Source organism: Melopsittacus undulatus, chromosome 9 (assembly GCF_012275295.1).
Source record: "Melopsittacus undulatus isolate bMelUnd1 chromosome 9, bMelUnd1.mat.Z, whole genome shotgun sequence".
Lineage (NCBI taxonomy): Eukaryota > Metazoa > Chordata > Aves > Psittaciformes > Psittaculidae > Melopsittacus > Melopsittacus undulatus.
Genome location: NC_047535.1, coordinates 45040519 through 45062820, shown reverse-complemented (window position 1 = coordinate 45062820; position 22302 = coordinate 45040519).

The window sequence follows — 22302 nt, the reverse complement described above, 5'->3', positions numbered from 1 at the left end:
AGGTACTTCAATTAACTAGGCAAGGATCTAATTACACTCCTTATAGAAAGGTTGATGCACAGAGATTTATGTATTTCATTTTACAGTAACCAAAACTTAAAGCTATCCATACACCTCAGAAACCATCATTGTTAAATTTTCCTCTCAAACATTTTTCTACCACAGCTTCCTTTCACTAGTATCTGAATGTTTGCTTTTAATATCCTTGCAGGTCCTGCTTAGTCTTATTCTGAAGGGCTTTTAGCACCTGATAGTTGTAGCAACCCTGAGGAGCACTAGAGCACACAAACACACAAACTAGCTTCCAAATGCATTTGAGACACATCAATAGAAGTTATGTTTGTAAATATACATAGAAACATATAAACATAGTCAACATACTGCTTTAAAAAGTAAAGTCTTATCAGTAAAAGCAATAAGGCTCAACACTTACCTTGCTTTAGCTGCATTACAGATGACTGCTTGAGGCTGGGTGAAGCTCCTGGTAATGGATTTTGAATGGAGTTCGCTTTCTCCACCTCCTGTTTCAGAAGCTTCTTACTCTCTTTCGATGTACATCTTCCCATGTCTCTCCAATTAGCCAGTTAACAAATTGGGAGTTGTATCAGCCTCAGCAGGACTCCCCCACAAGCTTGATATGAAACATTGCAATTAAAAGCCATTTCCGAGTCCACACATACAGCAGAGAAAGGGCACACCAGCCCCACATACTTTGCCTTGCAGTGGTGCTTCTGTGGCAGCACTTCATGGCACTTGGAAAACAGACACAATTTGCTCCAGAATCTTCACAAGCAGGGACAGAGCTGAAGAGCAGCATTCCTTCTACAGAGCCCAAAGAGCAACTGAGGCCCAGAGCTGGGTTTAAATCCTGGGTGTGGTTTGATGCACAGGTGAGGCTGTTTAGGGTCATTAAGGCTTACTAATGCCCTCAGTGCCTTAACGAGTTCTATTCTCAGGGCACATTAACACAGAGTGAGGTGTGATTGCAGTGTTGTGATGGGGTTTTGTTCCCTCTGTTAGCTGATTGGTCTTCTTCCTCACCCAGCCCCAGAAACATTCTATCAAATGAATGTTCTGTGCATGAGAAGACACAGCCACACAACCACTTCATTTGTGTGTGATTCAGTAAATCCTCTTGGAGACCTTAAGATTCTGATCAGTTCTGGGAGACTTTGGAAGAGTGGGTACATAAACACAACCCTCAGCAAGGCACACACCATTCTGAATGGGTAGTTCCTAATAGCCTCTGTACTGTTTATTTCACATTAATTTCACCCTACAAGGAGGTAAGGTGTTCACTTTCCATTCAGATCTGTATAGAAATTTAAGACAGGGTGCATCTAGCTTATGTTTTCAGTGCTCTGCATCCCAAACAGAGATGAATTAGCAGATCTTTATGACCATAATGAATAAAACTATGCATGCACTCACTGCAGGCACCCAAAAGGATGCCTCTTTTGTTACTTCCTCCGATTTAACAGTTTGAGGGGAGCTTCAGAAAGGGAGACTTTATACAGGTGGGAACAAGCAGATGATGTCCTGCCTCCTTCCCCATAGCTGAAAAAAGAAAACAATAGGCTTTGAGACATGATCCTATATGTGGAGGAGAAGGTAAATAGGATGCTTCCCTGCTGCTTTTCATCCTCTCTATGATGGAACCCCCCAGAATTAGCATCAGTGCCCTGCTGAGCATCAGTACATCACCACTCAGGAGACACCTTTTCTGTGCAGATGGACAAGAAAAGGGTGATGTCTCCATAGCGTCACAGAGTGTCTGGGAGTTTTGAGCAGCTTCCCTCTTAATTTCACTGTGCATGACCTGCCCCACTCACCGTCTGTATGCACAGCAGCATGGATTTCATCCCTTTGGAAAGAGCTTGGAATGGGTGTTCCCAAGGAGGAGGTCAAGAAGGCTTTCAGGTTTCATAGATAACATGGGGACTCTCATGCTTTCTGTTGCCAGCTGTGGGTTGGGTCATTTTGTGACCATGTCTTCCTTCCTTCCAGAGTGCTAGGAAGTTCTTGCAACCTCCCTTTTTGGTTTTGCACTTGTGCATTGGGAACACACAATGTTAAGGGTTTATGCTCCTTCCCTGCAGTCGTACAGCTGTGCTGAAACCACAGCATCACAGGGATGTAAATCAGCCCCTCAATGCAAAGTTTATAGGTCCTGCAAAGTGATGGCTTTGCTGCAGGTGTAGGAAAGAGAACTGCAAAGAGAGAGTCGTGTGTTGGGGAGGATTGAAAGAGCATCCCTGAACCCAGGGAACTGCTCAAATGGAAAAAGAAAGGAGTGAACTGTTTCAGTTGCCTCCTGCCTGTTAGGCTGGGTAATGCTGCTATTCCCCCCCCCCCCCCCCCCCCCCCCCCCTTAAAGGCTCAGTAGTAACCATCAATAATGAATGTTTTCCCCCTTTTAGTTCCATTACAGTTTCCTTTCTCCCCATGACAAATCCTCCAATCACTCACACAATATAATAGTATCCACGGATGCAAAAATCGGGGGATCAGTGTTTGTATGCCAATTTGCTTGATCACAGAGCAAAAAGCTTTGTTTTGTCAGACATCTTTGAGGCAGAGCTGTTAAAATTGAATACATAATTTGTAAACCAGCAGTATTTATGACTTTGCTTATTAAAGCCGTAGTAGTTGGTTTAGGATTTTATCAAAAGGACTTAAAAATTCACCATTGACCTCTTACAGGTTTTGCTTTGCCTGGCCTGGCCCAGCACAACCTAGCCCAGCCTAGCCTGGGTTAGCGTAGCCTTGTTTAGTCTGGGTGAGCCTAGCCTAGCCCATCCTATCCTGGGTTACCCTGGCCTAGACTAGCATAGCCTGGGTTAGTTTATTGTGGCCAGGTGGTTTAGCCTAGCCTGGGGAAACCTCCATCCAGGATGAGATTAGCTGGGGTGAGATTAAGACGTGTGAGATTACCCTGGGTGAGATTGACTCGGGTCAGATTAGCCCGGTTCAGATTATCCTGGGTCAGTTTTGCCTGGTTCGGATTAGCCCGGGTCAGATCAGCCTGGGTCTCATTAGGCCCGGGTCATATTAGCTCGGGTGACCCACTTTGGATCATCCCGGGTCAGATTAGCTCAGATAAGGTTGGACAGGTGAGATTATCCTACCCTGCTTAATTTAGTTCAGCCTGAGTTATCTCGAGTTAGCCTTGGTTAACCTGGATTAGCCTATCCTCAGTTAGCCTGGGTTAGCCTAGCCTGGATTACACTGGGTTACCCTACCCTATCATAGCCTATCATAGGTTAACCTAGATTAGCCTAGTCTAGCCTGGGTTAACCTGGATTAGCCTAACCTAACCTAGCCTTGTTTAGCATGGGTTAGCCTGGCCTAAGGTACTCGGGGTTATTCTAGCCTGGGTTAGCCTAGCCTTGGTTAACCTGGGTTAGGCTAGCCTAGCCTAGCCTGTGCCTAACCTGTGTTAGCCTTGGTTAACCTGGAGTAGTTTAGCGTAGTCTAGCCTAGTCTTGCTTAGCCTGGGTCAGCCTAGCCTAGGGTACCCAGGGTTATTCTACCCTGGGTCAGCCTAGCCTAGGGTACCCAGGGTTCTTCTAACTCAGATAAATGCATCTTGTTTCAACCCTAATGCATGACTCACAGTTCAGTGAAAAAAGCAGATTAGTAGAAGCAGCTGCCTCAGATGGGAAGTATCAGGCACCTCCATTTATCTCTCACCTCTTTTGTAGCAGTAACTGCTTGGTGTGGTGATGATAAGAGAAGCACTATTCATAGGTTCAAATGCTCACAGTGAAACTAAAAATTAGTGCTGAAAACAGCCCAAATGGAAGAGCAGATGTCAAAAAGTCCCCCTCAGACTGTATGAAGGGATAGGAAAGACGCAGAGGAAATGAGAGTTAGGAGGATGACCTGCTTTTTCTGTGCTTTTTCACTGAATGATTCCAATAAACCTAAAGCTTTATTTTTTCCATAGCAAATAGAAAATTCCTTCAATAAAGCCCATCCCCTATAGCCAGAGGATCCATTCCCTTAAAAAACATATAAACTCAAAAAAACGTGGTCCTTACATCAGGAATGTACCTTTTCCTCTCCCAAGGTTTCCTCTCCAACGTAGGAGATTCCACAACCTCCCTGGGCAACCTGTTCCAGTGCTCTGTCAGTCTCACAGTAAAGGAGTTCTTCCTGATGTTAACATGGAACCTCCTATGCTCCAGTTTACACCCATTGCCCCTTGTCCTACCACTGGATATCACTGAAAAAAGCCTAGCTCCATCATCCTGACACCCACCCTTTACATATCTGTAAACACTGATGAGGTCACCCCTCAGTCTCCTCCAAGCTAAAGAGTCCCAGCTCCCTCAGCCTCTCCCCATAAGGGAGGTGTTCCACTCCCTTCATCATCTTTGTGGCTCTGCGCTGGACTCTTTCAAGCAATTCCCTGTCCTTCTTGAACTGAGGGGCCCAGAACTGGATGCAATATTCCAGATGCGGCCTCACCAAGGCAGAGTAGAGGGGGAGGAGAACCTCTCTTGCCCTACTCACCACACCCTTTCTAATGCATCCTAGGATGCCATTTGCCTTCTTGGCCACAAGGGCACATTGCTGGCTCATGGTCACCCTCCTGTCCACCAGGACCCCCAGGTCCCTTTCCTCTTCACTCCTTTCCAGCAGGTCAACCCCCAACCTGTACTGGTACATTAGGGTTTTGTCCCCAGATGCAAGACTCTACACTTGCCCTTGTTGAATTTCATCAAGTTTCTCCCTGCCCAACTCTCCAGCCTGTCCAGGTCTCGCTGAATGGCAACACAGCCTTCTGGTGTGTCAGCCACTCCTCCCAGTTCAGTGTCATCAGCGAACTGATGAGGGTACACTCGGTTCCCTCATCCAGGTCGTTGATGAAAATATTAAACAGCACTGGTCCCAGCACCGACCTCTGAAGGACTCCACTGGTCATAGACCTCCAGCTGGATTCTGTGCCATTGACCACAACTCTCTGCCTTCTTCCTCTCAACCAGTTCTTGATCCACCTCACTACCTGATTGTCAAGCCCACACTTTCTTAGCTTATCTATGAGAATGCTGTGGGAGACAGTATCAAATGCCTTACTGAAATCAAGAAAAACCACATCTACCGCTCTACCATCATCCCTCCACCTAGTCACTTCCTCATAGAAGGCTATAAGGTTGGTCAAACATGACTTCCCCCTCATAAAACCATGTTGGCTGTTCTTAATAACCCCCTCATCCTTGATATGCCCAGAGATGGAGTCAAGAATAAGTTGTTCCATCACCTTTCCAGGGACGAAGGTAAGGCTGACCGGTCTATAATTACCCGGGTCCTCCTTCTTGCCCTTCTTATAGACTGGTGTGACATTTGCCATCCTCCAATCCTCAGACACCTCTCCCGTTTCCCACGATTTACCAAAGACGATGGAGAGATGCTCCACTGCCTGTTCTCAGGAAATGTGAGGAAGCTCCGGCAAAGTCTGGCTGTTTTCTTCAGGAAGCAAACACACCAGATCCAACTTTCCCCAAGGAAAACCGGAGCAGTGGCCAGGCCGGAGAGGATGCTTCCAGGGCCGGTTCTCACTAGATGGTGCTGTCGGTCCGGGAACGGAACTCCCTGCTGGAAGGCAGCATCATCCTCTTTGTACTGCTTATGATAACCAAACCTTTTTCTGCTCGTAACTCTCCTGAGCGACTTCTTTCCTTACATGCAACCTCAATGCCATGGAATTATTATGGGAAAAGTAATTAAGAGCATAAATCCGCTCCATACTTCAAAGAATTATACTGAAATACTCCTTGTTTTGAAAGTTTTGCAGTGCTCAGCCAAAGCCACATCAGGGCAGCCTGGCCTCTGCAGAGATTTAGGTAACACACCTGACATTGCTCAGGGATGCAGATACAGACAGAGGATGTGCAGGCCTCCTGACTTATGGAGCCAGTCAGAACCCTGAGTTTTTATGTCTGTTTAGAAAAACACATAATGTGAAAGACTGTCTTCTTTCTGAACTAAAATAAAGCCCTCTAGACTCCAGGAAAAGAAAATGTCAATCATATTTAGGCTTTTCACTTTGTATTATATAAAGTACAAAATACTGTACCCTGAAATGAAAAACTGTTTCTAAATCAAGGTTTGAAATATTTTGATAGCATCAAAATTCCCCATGTCCAGCTCTACAGTCTCCCATACGATATTGATCCAAAACAAAGCTCTAGTTAAATTATTCAAATTTGATGAAATATTTAAGGCTGGCATATCTATTACCAGCATGTATTTTTTTTATTCAAAGCTCTGAGGAGCACATCTGTTCTTCAGTCACCTTTATGAACTATTCTTTTCAACAACTTTAAAGCCATTTTGAACAGATTACCAAACTTTTAAAGACTATTTCATAAGAGTGATACACATCAGAAAGTTCGAACTCTTAGTCCTTACTCTGAACATACTCAATTTCTAGAGCTCCTGCACCAACCACCATCTCATTTAAACTGTTCAACATAAAGCTGGAGGGCTTACATCTGATTTCACCACCACCACAACTTCGTTTTCTAAACCAAGTGGAAAACACCCAATCATTAGGTTTAGGATTAAAGTAACACAGCAGTTGGCATCCGCTCATTTGTTATAGTTCATTAACGACATTTTAAAGAAGGAAGAGCCATAGCCATGTCCCCGAAACATGCTTTGAACACTGGGGACTGACAGTGCTGAGGATGCCCAAAGTCTTCCCTGGAAGGTGGTGGTGATGCAGCCCAGCTCCAAAAGGTGCAAACCATCATCACTCCTCCTGCCTCTGGTCAAGATGTGATAGCTCAGCAGCCTGGAAAACCATGCCAACAGTGTAGATTGACAAAAAAAGTAGCATTTGGCCCTGAGTCCCTCCAATATTTGTTTTTACTATAAAAGGAGAATTAGACTGTAGATGACACATGGGTTAGCTGATTTAGTTATACAAGTAACTGGGAAAGCAGAGTGTTATGTTTTCAAATGCCCTTTTCTGCTTTTGACAGTTCAAATTCTTTTTAAGCTTCACCTCAGGCTACACAAGTTGTTCTGTCCCCAGACCTGTAGCTATGTTGTTTTAAGCACTAATAAGCACAGCCTCACTACCAGGCACTCCTCATCTCAGAGCATCTCCAATCCAGCAACTGCTTTGAAGAGCTTGTCAGTAAACCCAGAGCTTGGGTCTTCTGCATATTCAAAACACTGTTCTTCCTAAAGGAACAAAGCCACACTTACAGCTACCTAGATTTGGAAAGGAAGCCCAGTGGGGCCTAACAGAGTTGTGGCTGCCCCATCCCTGTCAGTGTTCAAGGCCAGGCTGGACGGAGCTTGGAGTAACCTGGGCTTGAGGAAGGTGTCCCTGCCCGTGGCAGGGGGTTGGTCTTCAAGATGCCTCTCAACCCAAACCACTCCCTGATTTCCCCTCCTGATTCCCATGCTGCAAGGACACCACCAATCCCAATAATCCAGGTTAGCTCCTTTCCCCTCTTCTTCTCCTGGGTTTCCCAGGGTGGACACTTTACCATCAAGTTTCTGCTTCTTAATGACAATCTGAAGGCCAGTAGCGCTGAAGAGAAAATTGGAAGCTATTGCAGCAGGTTCCAGCTCTGCTTCCAGTGTTAGGCTCAAAGCCTCAGAATGTTACTGTTGTTTTCATTTTACAGCCATTTTGAACAGATTACCAAGCAAGAAAAACATACAGCCTCAAGAGCAATAGCAGTAAAAGGAGGATGGCTGAGAGTTCAATCCAAAGTAGCACAGAGCAATCCATGAGCTTTGCCTCAGCTCCAGCCACTTTATGAACTTGTATCCAAACTGCAAGATGTGTGAGATGGGCTCCCGAACAGAAACTTGAAGCTGCCTGGAGCTGCAGGCAAGTAACAAATACCCTTGTTATAATAGAAGATAATGGGAGAGCCAGGGGAAGCACATGCAGTGAATACTCTGAAAGTGAGAGATAGACCTTCAGCAGCCATGCAGCCCTGGCACCACCACTTGCTTTCCACAGGATGCAAGCAAACCTTGGAGAGGGGAACTCGCACCACACACCTGAGCAGCACAGCTCTGCTATGACTGCACTTACAAGCCTCACCCAGTCCTAAAAGGAACATCAACAGTTCCTGCTCCTCCTGTGCTTGTGGGTTTATTTAATGGCACATTTACTGAGGAAAAGAAGGATTTTCTGCCCATGTAAGACCCACCTGAGATTTAACATTTGTTGTTAGCCTTGGCTTTGCACTTGCAGATCAATGCAGCTCAGAGGCTGTTCTTGTCCTTTGTGTGTGGAGCAGACATTGCTTCCTCATCCAAAATGGGAGCTGTCATCAAAGAAAAGGAACTTCAGTGTATGGTGAGAAAGCCCCAAGAAGCACAACTTCCCATGTGTCATGTACCTGCATTTCACCTCACTCAGCATAGCAAGAGGGCTCCCATTCAGCTTTACAAGTGCCACACACCTCTATCACCATTCAGCCCCACGAGCTCAAACTCCAACAAGGAAGACTGTCACCATCCTCACCACTGGACCTGTTCCTCCTAACACCCGACTCTTCCCCAGCACACTTAACCCTGTTATATTCTGCCTTGCTCATAACAGACATGCAAGTAGACAAAGTGACCTCTTTCTCCCATGCACCAGTCCTCAAAGCATTCGCACAATATCATTGGCAAAAATTGAGCTCAAAAATGTCAAAACAGTATTTTTGATTGCTCTGTTTTGGTGGGGGAAGGGCACTTGCAGCCAAGAACATGGCAAAACAGACATGGCACACAAAATATTCACGTGTATTTATATTTGTCTGGGAAAAAACTGTTGGAAAATGTTGCCCTTCTGCTTATAACCACTGTGTCCTGAGGATGAATAATTTTGGCTTTTCCCAAGAAAGGGCTCCAAGTCAACAATAACAGCAGGGCTTCAGGGTATGTTTTACCACCAAAGGACAAGGGCTGATTGATCTTGCTATTGACTCCTGCTGACACTTCTTCAGGAAGTGCAGTTCAGCCATGGAGTTGACTGTGGACACCCCTGGACTACTCAGCTCTCTACTAACAAGCTGAATTATTGAATCCCGAGTCACTGAGTTGGCCTTTGCCAGAACAAGGACTCACCTGCCCCTTTCAGCAAGTAGACAGCATCACCTCTCTATGGCATAGGTGACCAAGGCACAAGGGCCCCTGCACAGCTCTCCACCAGCTGCATTGTGACACTTTGGAGGCTCTGATACGCTTGGCTTGTTTTCTTCAGGGATGTGCAGCTTTCCCTTCTCTGTATCTATGTAACAGCGTTTAAGTGATGGAAGATGTCAGTCTTTAAAGTGATAAAGTTTTCTCACCAAATTCTTTTTCTTATTATAAAAACAAGGGAAAGAATAACATTTATCTAATCACATGGCTATTACAGTGTCTATTTTTCTGGACTCTGACACTGCTTGCCCTAAAGACTGAGCATTTTCTTCATGAAATACCAGCGAGTCTTGGGGCATGACTTTAGAGAGCACCAGAAATAGTGTATGGAAGGAGAAAAGCAGTATTCCTTTCTTCCACATATGGATACCAGTTCCAATGAGGGATTTGCACAAATATAATTCCTTTTGATCCTAACTTAACTGGGATCCTGTTAAACTCCCTTCTACTTTTTCCTTCCATCTATTATATCCTTGTCTACTCATTTTCTTGTACTCTCTATTTTTGGCCACCTTTTGCCTTGACTTCAGTGTGGCTCATGCGAGGCTGCTCCTTCAGCCCCCACAAGCATCCCCATTCTTCCTTCTTTGTCCAGCACAAATAGGGCCGTCCAGGCACTGCCTCTACCCCAGATCGGCAGCTCTAAGGTGGACACATCTCCACATCCCTGCAACCCAGCCACACCCAGGTATCACCACTCCTCTTGGAAGCCCTCACAAAGCAAAGGCTCTTCTGCATTGAACCGCACCAATGTGCACTACAGTAAAGGCAATTTTACCATCCTTCACCTTCACTGCTGCCAACCTTCCCCCCACATCCTTTGTCACATCAAAGGTGGTCAGCCCTATCATAGCCCAGGCAGGATCTTGGTGGCAATTTGTACCCACTCCACTGTGTTCAGTGGCCATGTGACTGTGGTGGGCTGGCCACAGAGCCAGCATCCACTTGTACAGGTTTTTAACAGCTGTCTTCATGCCACTTCACGTAACAACCTCTAGATCTGAAATCAGCCTCAAAGATCACTTTGTGATGACAGGAAAGCCACTCCAGTCCAGATTCAATAGCCCAGAAGTCTCTTGTCTGTTGATGATCCCCATTGCCCAGCTGCCACCACAGCTCAAGAAATGAAGGGTCAAGTTAACTATGGGGGCATGCATCAAGGACTGTATCACTGTGACCAGTAGAGACCTGCTCTTGCACTGCTGAAGGCAGTGTCAATACCCTTCAGAAACCCTAGGTTTGTGCACAAAGACAGTCCAGCCCTATCTAAGCAGCTGCCATGCTGTGGTTTGAACAAGGGACACTGTCACAGCCATTCATGATTTACATTATATAGTCAGGAGGCATCTATGAATATTAACTCATTTACTTATGTTGTCATAAATAGCCCTAGCCAGCCAACACCCACAAAAATACAAGCAGCCCAGTGTTAACGCTTGGAAAGCTTCAGCATCAAACTGAACAGGCAAGCAGATTTGGGGTTATAGACTGCAAACAGTTGTAACCATGGCAGATACACCAGCACCTCACAGGATATGGCTCTTTCATAACTGCAAAGAAAAAACTATTATAGTTTTTCCAGCCTTCAACATTTTGTCTTGCAGCTAAAAATGTTTTTTTTAATAGAGTACAGCTTGCTGTATAGAGCAGCTATCCATCTTGGAGACCTAGGAAAGCATCCCAAGCTCTGAAGCTTGATGTGAGATTTAAACTTAGATACAAAAATAAGTCCTAGAAGGAGCAACTCTATCCAACTGGGGTATAGACAGCTCTGTGTCCCATCCCACCACAGCAGGAACCTGGAGATAAGGGCTCCTTGGAATACTGTGGCCAGCCAAGCATCTTATGTAAAGCCAGTGGGATGAGGGGAAGTGCCCTAACCTGCACTGTCAGGAGGGATATAGCTCAAGCTGCAGCCTCCCCTCAACCCCAACACACACTTATCCACAGGTTTTGTTCTATGAACAGTCCAAGCTGAAATCCCCAGGAGTCTTCCGTAAGATAAAGGCAATGGAACAAAGAGTACTATTTCTATTTCTTCCTTTTATCCTAACCATAGTAATCAATAACATTATGCACTGAAGAAATGTTTCTCTTTAAACGAAGAAGGGAAATTCTGTTTAAGATCAGATACATGCCTTTCACTTTTCAGCTCTCCTTAGACACTGGTGAAATCACCTGTGTCCTATAAGATCTTACAAACAGCCTTGGTTGCTCTGTTTACATTAAAACACCACAAATCAGGTAATAGGTACTGGCTATGCTCCAGTGGATGTGAGAGCATCCGCATTCCTACACAGTTACAATGCTTCCTCTAACAGTTGGATCTATATCCATATCCAAGCTAAATAAATCATGTACCATGGTCCCTAAAACAGCTCACTTATCACGCTTAGTGTGAATAATGAAATGTCATAATATTTGTCCAGGACAGTGATTTATTTTGCTTTCAATAAATAAGGTCCAGCAGGAAAAAAAAAAAAAAAAAAAGTAGTAATGTTTCCTCTCAGTGTTATTCAGTATCTGCTGGTGGAAATGGACTTTGAATCAGTGGGGGCAACATAGGAGGAAGGCACCTGGATTGGGAACTCAGCTTAGACCTGCAAGGCATCATCTTCTGTTCAGCAGAGGCAGGCTTGGTGAAGCGAAGTTAAAACCAAGCAAAGCCTTAGAATGGGCAGCCTGGAAGCAGCACTCTGTGCTGAGTTGTCCATGACTCATCAGCCAACACTGGTGGTCACACTTCAGGGGCAACCCAGGAATTACCTGCAGGAACCCATTATGGAGCCCAAGTCCTGTTTTCCATACTGTGCAAACATGTCTCTGGCTGCACTTTCTGAAGCAACATGCCAGTGCCAGGAACAGCAGAGGGGAAAGGCAAGTGTCAGTGGGTTTTAGAGTCTTCAAAGCTGGAGGACAGGCTGCAAGGACGTACAGCACTGATGGATGAAATGGCAAGATCAGAAGAGAATACCTGTAAACGTTGTCATTTATCAAGGGCAAAGATTTAGAACAAAACTGACATGAAGTTGTAGCAATAACCACTGGGTTTTCATTTCCGCTCAGAAGCCCGTCTCCCCAACTGTAAATCAGACTTAAAGTCATGAACTATACTGAAGCTCTGAAAACGCTGTCTCTTGGCATGCTAAGGTCTGTGCCTGGCTCTCTTGCCATAGGGTCCCTACCATACAGCAGGAGATACTCAGGTTTAAGTTCTGTCCCAGTGGCTGCAGCCTGTGGTTAGCAGCCCTGGAGAACAGCTCACCAGCTTGAGATGTCCACAGGAGGTATCAAGAGTGAAGAAGCCTAACATATATATTATCCTGCTAAAGCCCAGGAGGGAACAGAAAAGTGACTTGGTCCTGAGCACAATCAAACACCAACCTATTCCTGACAGTCTGATCTGTTGTGGAACAGAAAGGTATTTTTGACAAAGACTTTAAGGGTTGAGAGATCACTCAGACCCTACAAACCTTGACACTGGTTTTACATATACTTTATCTGAGCAAACAGCATTTTTCTAGTTGCACACTGCCATGTGCAATGCTATAGATGAAACATTCACCCAGAGGACAGGGAGATGGTAAACTCTCTTTTCACGTTACTATATTTGCCATCTCTTTAGCACTGTTTTTTAGCAGCTGCCAGCGTACTAAGCTGGGATATTAGGTGGTCACAAGCTTGTCATCTTGTCTTCTGGCTTAAAGTAACCCCACTGCCATTTTAGGGCTTATGCTACCTGCAGGGAGCCCCCCAAACCCTGCCAGCCAACCCACTGGTGCCACAGGAACACTGCTTGACCACCAAACTTAGTTCTAAAATTGACGTTTTCAGGGGGAAAATGGTCAGCAGTTACCTTGGAGCCTGTGTCCACACTAGTACTTAGCTTTTAGACAGCCACTGCCAGACAGAGGAGTGCCACAACAGATCAGAACAAGAACAGGGCAGGGAAGAGCAGCTGAAACCTTTCACATGCAAAGCTCACAGTGCTAGAAATAGGCATCTATATTCTTCACTGGGTTATTAAGAGGTTAACCCCCCCCCTTGAGGGCTTGAAAGGATTTTATCCATAGGCATTTAGGAGCCTCCTGGACATGCCACAGGCAAGCAATATTGATCAACACTGCAAAAATCCCTCAGCACATCTTTGCCATGACATCATCCTAAGAGCACCATCTTTTCTTATTTATGAGTGGTAACAGGCATTGCTCTCTGCACTCCCGCACTGGCTGCCTCACACGAACACTTCATGCAGTGTTTTACTCAAAGCCCAACTTAGCCTTTGCTCTTTCAAAGAAAGACTAGGCTTCTGAGCCCCTGTTGTTAAACCATGTTCCCTCTTTTACACAGGAGTATATAACAAGAGGACAGGCTATGAGGAGATATGTCACAGTTCTGTTCTCCCACCCTCCTCCATGGAGCCCAGGACAGTCACTGTGCTCCTGCTGCTGCAGCATGGCCTGTGCTCGTGAAGGAGCACAACCAGAAGTGTATTTATGGCCTGTCCTTACAGCACAACAGGGGCTCCTCTGCGCTGCAGCAGCTCAGGGCTGCAGGATGAGGAATGACCCCAGGGCTATCAACGATGGGAGCTGGCCACTGCAGCCAGGCTCCACCATCACATCAAGGCTCACAAGGCAAGTGGTACTGACCCCAGCTATCCTACATGCACGCCTACTGAACACTCCTGCTTCAACTGATGGGGCTGGAAACCTGAGTGCGACTTGGCCTTGTCGTCCCTGAACACCGCTTACACCAGCAGTCAGCCAGCTCCTGCTGAAACAGCTGCCCTGGGCTGTCACGGAAGCACTTGTTTACTTTCACAACTGCTGCTCTGGTTGAGCTGTGTATAATTCTGGCAATAGGTGCTGCACAGCGAAGCTGAACAATACAGGGAACAGCAGGATTAGCCATTCCTAAAAATACACTGGAAAGTAGCAGGGCATCTGCTCCCAGCCTCACCTCTGCCACATCCCAACAACCTGGCTCCTCATGGGATTGATGGGCAGCAGAAAGGTGCTGGTGGAGAAGGGTGCTGGCCGCTGCACCCAGGACAGGCTGAGGTTAGGAGAGAACAACATAACTGGGGTAGAACCTGTCCTGCCATCCCTGTGCCTCCCTTGGCTCCGACTCTGCCCAGGGAGAGCAGCTCCCACAGGAGAGCACATAGAATCATAGAATAGTTGGGGTTGGAAAGGACCTTAAGATCATCCAGTTCCAACCCCCTGCTATGGGCAGGGACACCTCACACTAAACCATGTCACCCACGGCTTCATCCATTGAGCTTGCCTGGCTGGCTCCAGAACCCACCCTGGTTTGCAAGCTGCAAATCCCTGTGCTTAGCGTTGCTGCAGGGATATCTGTTCCACAGGAGGCTTTGGAGCCTGGGCTGAGCCCTTCTGAGCTCTGAGCCCAGCGTAGGACAGCAGCTAGCCCCTCTTCTTACTGGCCCTCCCCAGGGTGTATACTGAACACATTCACTTTCTTCTTACCTTAAGCCTGTGTTGAAAATACCCTATTTGGATCTGTTTTCTTGCCAGCAAGACAGTTTTAACTGTCTGGCTTCCCATTGCATTCACTGTAGCTTGATGCAAAACACTCCTTTAAGCCACTACTGCAATCTTCTGTACGCTGGCAGTGCCTCCACTCATTACCTGGCTCCTGTCCTTTGCAGCTTGGAGCTGTGTTTCTCTTTGCTGAAAGGGAAAGCATTATTCTACTGCTACATGATTTTTTATTGAATAAAACCTAACACACGAGGATAAGCAATAGCCAAAGGCAAGTTTGGACCCTTGTTCTAATCAAGAGCACACCAACTAGTTAAATCTGATTATCAGAGTACCCAACTGGTTATGTCACAAGTGATAAATCACAAAAAGACTCTCACTTGATAAGGAAAAGCCAAGTGAGGCTATTTTAAAATGAAAATCCACAGGAATTTAGAGAGCTGGTGTGAGAGAAAAGACAAGATTAAGAGGAGATATAAATACGAGATAAAGGGGGCCCCTCCCAAACTGTCCTCCTGTGCCTTCAGCAGAGAGGAACAACACCCCATGAGCCGCTTGAAGCTGTTTTTCCTCAGAGCAGGCTTGGCACTGTTCAGCAGCAGCTCTGCACAGAGCCCAGCTTGACAGGGGCTGGTCAGACCTTGCTGCTGGAGCCCCTGTGAGGGCAGCAGGAGACACCCCAGCCCTGCAACACACAGCACATCCCAGAGCCAGGCAGGCTGCAGATGGTAGGCTTTGGGCATCCCCCACAGACAGGCCTCACAGAGTCATTGCAGAAGGGTCCCAGCTCCCCCAGCACCTAGCACACTGCTCTCCCTCTCACCTGATACAGGATACAGTCATTTATTCAACATCTTAAACATTTCTTTGCCCACTGCCAGAAGAATGTGATTAAGAGGGGAACTGGGAAAGAGCTGGCAGTTACTTACAGGCTCAATTAGTGCCTGATGAGCTGCATAATAAGAAATGCAGTTGTATATGTTTCACTTGATACCCAGAGCACTGGTATCATTAAACACAGTATTAAAAGCAGAAACCCTTCAGTACCTGGGGCGTCTTACTGTGTTACCGTCTCCCCAGGGCCCCCACTGATCTCCTGCATCCCTGCTGGAGGGCAGCCCCATCTCCCCAGCCTTCAGGCACACCACTCCAACAGCCCAGACCCAAGAGCTCTGGCTGCTGCTGGTGTGCACACAGCATCTGATAGCATCCACATATTCTAGAGATCCAGGGCAAACAAATCCAAAGTGAGAAAAGCTCATAACTCAAATTCAGATCATAATAAGTGCTCATTATCAAAGGCAAAAGAAAGAATTTGATTGTAGCCCATAGGATGAAATGCAGCTTTCCATCCTTTGTCTTACAGTTGAGCTGTCCCTACCTACTCCACATGGAGAGGCTCCACTACAAATAAAGGCAAGGATTTCCACCAGGACAGTCCCAGCTCGCATCTGCAGAGTGGCAGCTCCTACCTTCCCTAAGCACTCACTCCCTAGCCCCAGCCTGCTGCATCCTGCCGAGAAGAACATTTCAAGCTCCTATCCCACCATTTACAGAGACAATAATGCAAAAAGATCAGGTGGTTGCACATGCAGAGGGCATGAATTTGATATTCATAGGCTTTCTCTTTTAAAGGGCAAAACACTTTGGTTTGAAACAAACAACGATGATGACTTGAATGATAAATGAATGTCTGTACTTAGTGAAATTTAATTGTAATTGATATTTAACATGGCAGAGCTTCTACTCAAACTTCTATTGGACAACCACCTACTCCAGCTGCCTCTGAAAAGGTAATGTCATTCAACCCCTACCCTCTGTATCTTCTGTACTCATTAGCACCTGAGGACTGAAGAGCAAGGACTAGCCAAAATACAAGAGACCCTGAGCCACTTGCAGGGAGGCAGGCACTGGTCTTGGGCAAGGCTCACCCAAGGGCTCTGACACTATTAGCTCCAGCAAGACTGGATTCCTTTCACACTATCATAGAGCACATCCAGGCAGGAAAAGGACAAGGTACCACCTGTGATCAAGGAGAACCTTGGTTTTCAGCCCCTCTGAGAGGGGGGAGACCAGGAACTGAGGCATGTGAATTTGAGGCAGATGGAGAAGACCCATCCCATTCACTTGGAAGCAAGTGAAAGTCCCTCAAGTTCACCAATAAGAATGTGCATTAAACAGTTTTCTTACCTGGGGCTTTTGCTTCTCTGGTGCATTTTGATCCAACTTGTTAAATAATTATTTCCATACATGAAACTCCAGGTGCTGCATGGTGCAGACTTCAGATAGCACACACTCACTGCCCACAGTTGGTGCTTTCAAGCCAGCAAAAGAAGACAAAGACGGGATCAGGTATCTGCAGATCCGTCGCCAGGTTTGCAGACCTGTACCAGACCTCATCCCCAGCACTACCAAACCTGCACATGCATTCTCCTGCTACAAAAGAAACCCAGCTCTGACTTTCTCCTGACTTGCAGCACGGCAGTGGCAATGTGCAAGGGAAAACAAAGACAGGATCACACAGCACCACCACCACTTGTAGGTTCCCATTTTCACGGGGGAATAAAACTAGGGAATGGATCATTAAAAGTGAGTTTTAACCTACAACAGACAGAAGAGCTAATAGGGTTTTGTTTTTCCTTTTTAAAAAGCATGAAAGGAGAGCTCTGCTCCAAACGCTGAAGGCAGAGCTGATCTCTTACCCTCACTTCCATCTGGTGGCACCTTCCAGTTGCTTGAAATATTCATTTGCTCTTATCTTTACACTGAGCCAAAGGATTAAAAGCCCCTGAGGTCAGGACTTACACACAGAGTCATTCCTCCTACTTTAACCTAACAATTTACCAGCATCACTTCATACCTGGCTGTCTTCTCTTCCACAGCAAACCGTGTGCTCTCAGAGGACTCAGTAACAAAAGCTCACAATTTCTTTACTATTCCCTTCACTGCAATTCTGGTCTATTTATTTTTATAGGAGCTTTGATTTCCGAGAGCTTTATTTCAGCTTTATTCTTCTCTGCTCAAGAGAAATACATTTCACTTGCTGGGACCAAACTGCAGGTTATTTATCTGATCCCTAGAAGGCTTCTAAGTTCATAGCACCAATCCTTCAATCCCACAGCCAGTCCAGGTTTTGATGATTTATTTGCCAAAAAGCAATGCCTCCCTTGAAATCACACCTGAGGTGCTCAGGGACACAATGGTAACTATTTGTTTCTGCAAAGGAAAACTTGTCACAAGGTTTTATAACAAATGTTCTCAAGATGAAAGATTGAGTGCAGCTGGGCTTTGGACTCCCGCGCGTGCCCACAGACACATGGGATATACAAGAGGAGCAGGCAAGGGAGCAGCATCCTGTTCTGAGCACCTGTAACTCTTTCCATTTTCCTAGGAGAGTAAAAGCCTTCAAGAACTTGGAGCACTGGGGAAATATTCCAAGCTAAACAGCAGCAGTGGAATCTTCCACATGTCCGAAGTGATGCTGAGCTGTACCTCCTCCTCTGCCAGTGCTGCAGCACGAAGCTTTGAGAGGAACTGCTCTTAGAGCAGGAAAGCCTGATGGCAGCAAAGTGAACAAAAAAGGCTTCTCAGTGCAGTAGCCCCTGGCAACACAGTATTTACAGGGTAGAAACCATCTTCTGGCCATGAGCACCCCAGGGAGGGAGTGGGTTTTAAACCACCCAGATGTACTTCATGCATGCAGGAGCACTTGGTCTACCCAGCCTTCTATGGGCTCCCTAATCCCCTTCCCTCATGCTTAACGCTGGAGAGATGGACAAGGGCCGGCTGAGGGTAGCTGTGCTCACAGGATGAAAGGAACAACTGAAGCTTAGGACTCACCTGGCAGTCTGGTGCATGAAAACCTCTGCAAAGAGAAGCCCCCCATTTGGAAAGAGGAGTGCATTTGCTATATGAAAGCTGGACTTTATACTGAAAGGCAAGACTAATTTATTGCACTAGTTGGTACTAGTGAAGGGCACTGCCAAGAAATTAATGTCTATTGGCATCTCTTGCATTACCAGGTTGGGAAAAGTTCTCCACAGGACCAGCAAATTCTTTCAGCACATATCTATAACCATCCTCAAGGGAGCATTAATAATTGCTGAAATTGCTATTGTTTTATCACCTGTACTTATCAATTAAACTTCTGGTTATTATCAGTTACTAACAAACAAATATTACTGTTAGCCCACTGCAGCCTCTGCACACCAGCAGCTTTTACATTGTGTCCCATTCACAGTCTTAAAGTACTCGGAAATACATTTATTTATAGCCTCTGTGGTGCAATAGAATATTCCTCCTCTCTCTCCTTGCTACTTGACTCTTACTAACTGCACGTTAACCACTACGTGGGCCCACATTCTCCTACTCCCACGCCTGGGACACCAAAGCCACATGCCTGGGTGCAGACAGCAAGGACCAGCCCAAGCCTAAAGACAGAAAGTGACTCACACTGTTAGAAATCGCACACCAGGGCCCAGTAAAGCAGGGGCGAATGCATGTGACACCCCACAACCATGCTGCCATCCCCTCCACAGCCCCTGGAGCTCAGGGCAGCAGGCTGAGCTCTCCCTGACCATGGGGACAGCAACCACTGTCCTGGTGTAAAGCCTTCCAGTGGGATGGGTGGAGGAAAACGCAGCAGAACAAACAGCTTGTGTAGTGCTGCTCTGTCTGTCAGGGGACAGCACTGCCAGGAGCAGCTGTGGCTCCTAAATTGGGTGCTGGGCACCAGCCAAGCGAGTGCTGCTCTTCCATCAGAGCGCTGTTACTCACACACACCGCCTCTGCTCACAGTAGTGTTATGTGCCTTCAGCTCCGGGTAAGGGGAAACCAGCTTACCTTGCAAAACCACCCTGCATAGTCTATTTTGAAGTGCTCAGCCATGGCAGCAGTGGTGCTGCAGAACTCTGATAGAGAGGAATTCAGCCGTGACAGAGCAGGACTTAAGCTTTGGAACATGGAGCTTTTACTTGCAACAACAGCCCATGCTGGGTTTGTGCTCTTGCTGCTGCTGAGACAGTGCTGGCCCTAAGGGCAGAGGGCTGGGTCACCAAATGTGGGTCTCAAAGCCCCACCGAAGGACAGAGGCCAACAGGCAGCTTGTGTTGAACCAAGTTCCAGGTACTTTTACCCCCACAACCAGCTCTTGGCACTTTTTAATCACCAGCAGCAGCAGCTCACTGCCTGCAGGTGCCTCTGAGCACTGCAGCTGTGCCTGTTAACCCAGGAGGAAGGCAAAGGAACAGGACCAAACTGAGCCACCTCGGCTAAAGTCACAGTAACAGACCCAGGGAGAGTGAACTGGTGCTGCTGAAGGGTTTTCCAGTATCCTTTCTCCTGAAGAAGCACAGCCAAGACAGGGTCAATGATGGACACTCCCCTCCAGTTAAACCCACACCTCCATGCTCAGACCTTCACAGAGTTCATCCCTTCTCTGTAGGTGCCTCCTTTACTTTTGCAGTACCCCATGGCTTTGTATGGTTACTTTCCCACCCCCAGTTCTGTCCTTTCTCTCCCTACAGGAGGAGTCAGGGATGTCTTGGACAAGATGCGGTCATCACAGCTTTAGCCATGGATGTGCCACAAACCAGGGCATCACCACATCTCCTTCCACTAGAGCAGAAATCCCAAGAAAACAGTTTGCAGACTGAGGAACCATCCTGACTCCCAAAAAAAACACCTCAAGCAGGAGTTAGAGGAGACTGGCAGCCTTCAACTGCAGTAATGTTCAGCCAGGCTCCCACCATCACAAGTTCTCAGGAAAAATGAATATCTCCGAGAGACACGCAACACCTCAGCCAAATGAAAGAACACAATCCCATTTTTGCACTGTATTATATCAACTCAAAGGGCTGGAACAAAACTGAAAGCTCCAGGCACCTAGCCACAAAGGTTTGATAAAGTCAGCACTGATGAGTTTGGAAGGCGGCAGCCTTTTGCTGTTAAAATACTTCCCTGCCATGCCAGCTGAACACATTAGCTCTGAAGAGGCCTCTTCCATGCTCAGCAGTTGTATAGACATCTCCAGGACACTGATCCCTCCTCCTCAATCACAGAAGCACAACATGGTTTGGGCTGGAAGGGTCCTTAAAGCTCATCCAGTTCCAACCCTCTGCCACAGACAGCAACATCTTCCACTAGACCAGACTGCTCAAAGCCCCAAAGTCTTCACTCCTTTCACCATTTTACTGGTGTATGATTTGCAATACATGAAGGCTTTTATCTGACAATTCAGATTCCATGGTAGCTGTTTGCTTCCTGCTAGAAATAACATGTTCCAATAATGATCTTCAGTTTGTGCCCTGAGTTTTTTCTTATGTTGTTTTACATTAAGGTCTACTTCAGACTTTGGTTTGTTTCCCAATTTCATTTCACTGGCAGAGATGCAAGCAGGACACTGCACCCTTATGGGGTTTTCCACTCAGGTCCACAAAGAAATACTATTTCTTTGTGTTAGAGGTACCCAGCAATGTTTCCTCATCCAAATAAGCATTCCTAGACCAGCCTGTGCAGCCTAGAATAAACCCAAGCTTATAATGATAACTTGGCACTGAAGGATTAAGCTCCAGAAGCCTGAGGGTATTTGGATCCAGCTTCACATACCTCCAAGGAGCTGGACTTAGGGGAGCTGGACTTAGGGGAGCTGAGATAGGGAAGGAAATGAGCCATACATCCTTCCCTTCATACTTCTGCTGTATTGTACCAGCACAGAAGGCATGCCCAGGAGAAGGAAGGGAAAAGGGCTCACCCACAGCAGCACCAGACCTCGGTCTGCCTGTGGGCCACCAGCAAGGCTCCTTTGGGTGCTCCTTCCTGCTCTGCTCCCAACAAAGCAATGAGGGTGTCATTTGCCAGAGGCAATGTTCCATCCCAGCCACAAACCCCAAAGTACTTCCCAGCTGGAGGTAGCACAAACATCTTTGCAATTTCACATGGGAAACAGAAAAGAAATAAGGCTCAAGAACAGCTCAGACATGTGCATCTCTTGAACCCTCAACATTAATGAAGGTTCATATACAGTCCCTACCAAAGAGGTTTTGCCCCCAAATGCTGCAGTGTGTGGTGCTGACCCAGGGGTAAGTCACAACCACCTGCTGTGTCACCCCTACCGCACAGCCAGTTGTCACCAACCATGGCCAGCACTGCATGGAGAGAGTTCAGAGCAGCCGTAACCAAAGGGGCACACGAGGGAAGAACAGAGACCGGTTATCCCAACACTGCTTCACATGAAAGTGCCTATAAATAATTGATTTGCCAGAAGCTTTGGTGGGTGGTTTGATGGTGGTTGGTTGTTTTGGTTTGGGGTTGGTTTGTTTGGTTCTTTTCCTACAAAACTATTTGTTTTAAACAAACATTCACTTCACAAGACCCAAGAGAGCACTGAAGAGATTGATGAGCATTATCAAAATACAGCACAAGTTAAATAAAACTTCATTAATACGCTAAATGTCACTGTGCCCAGTGTCCAGTGAGGAAATACTTTGACTGTTGTAGACCCGTGAGTTGGTCTTGTAGGATTCCTCCAGTTTCTCTGAAAGAGCTGGAACTGAAGGAATCCAAACCGATACCACGAGCTGCTCCTGCACCCCAAAGCCTGCTGGCTGTCCCAAGACAATATGGCTTC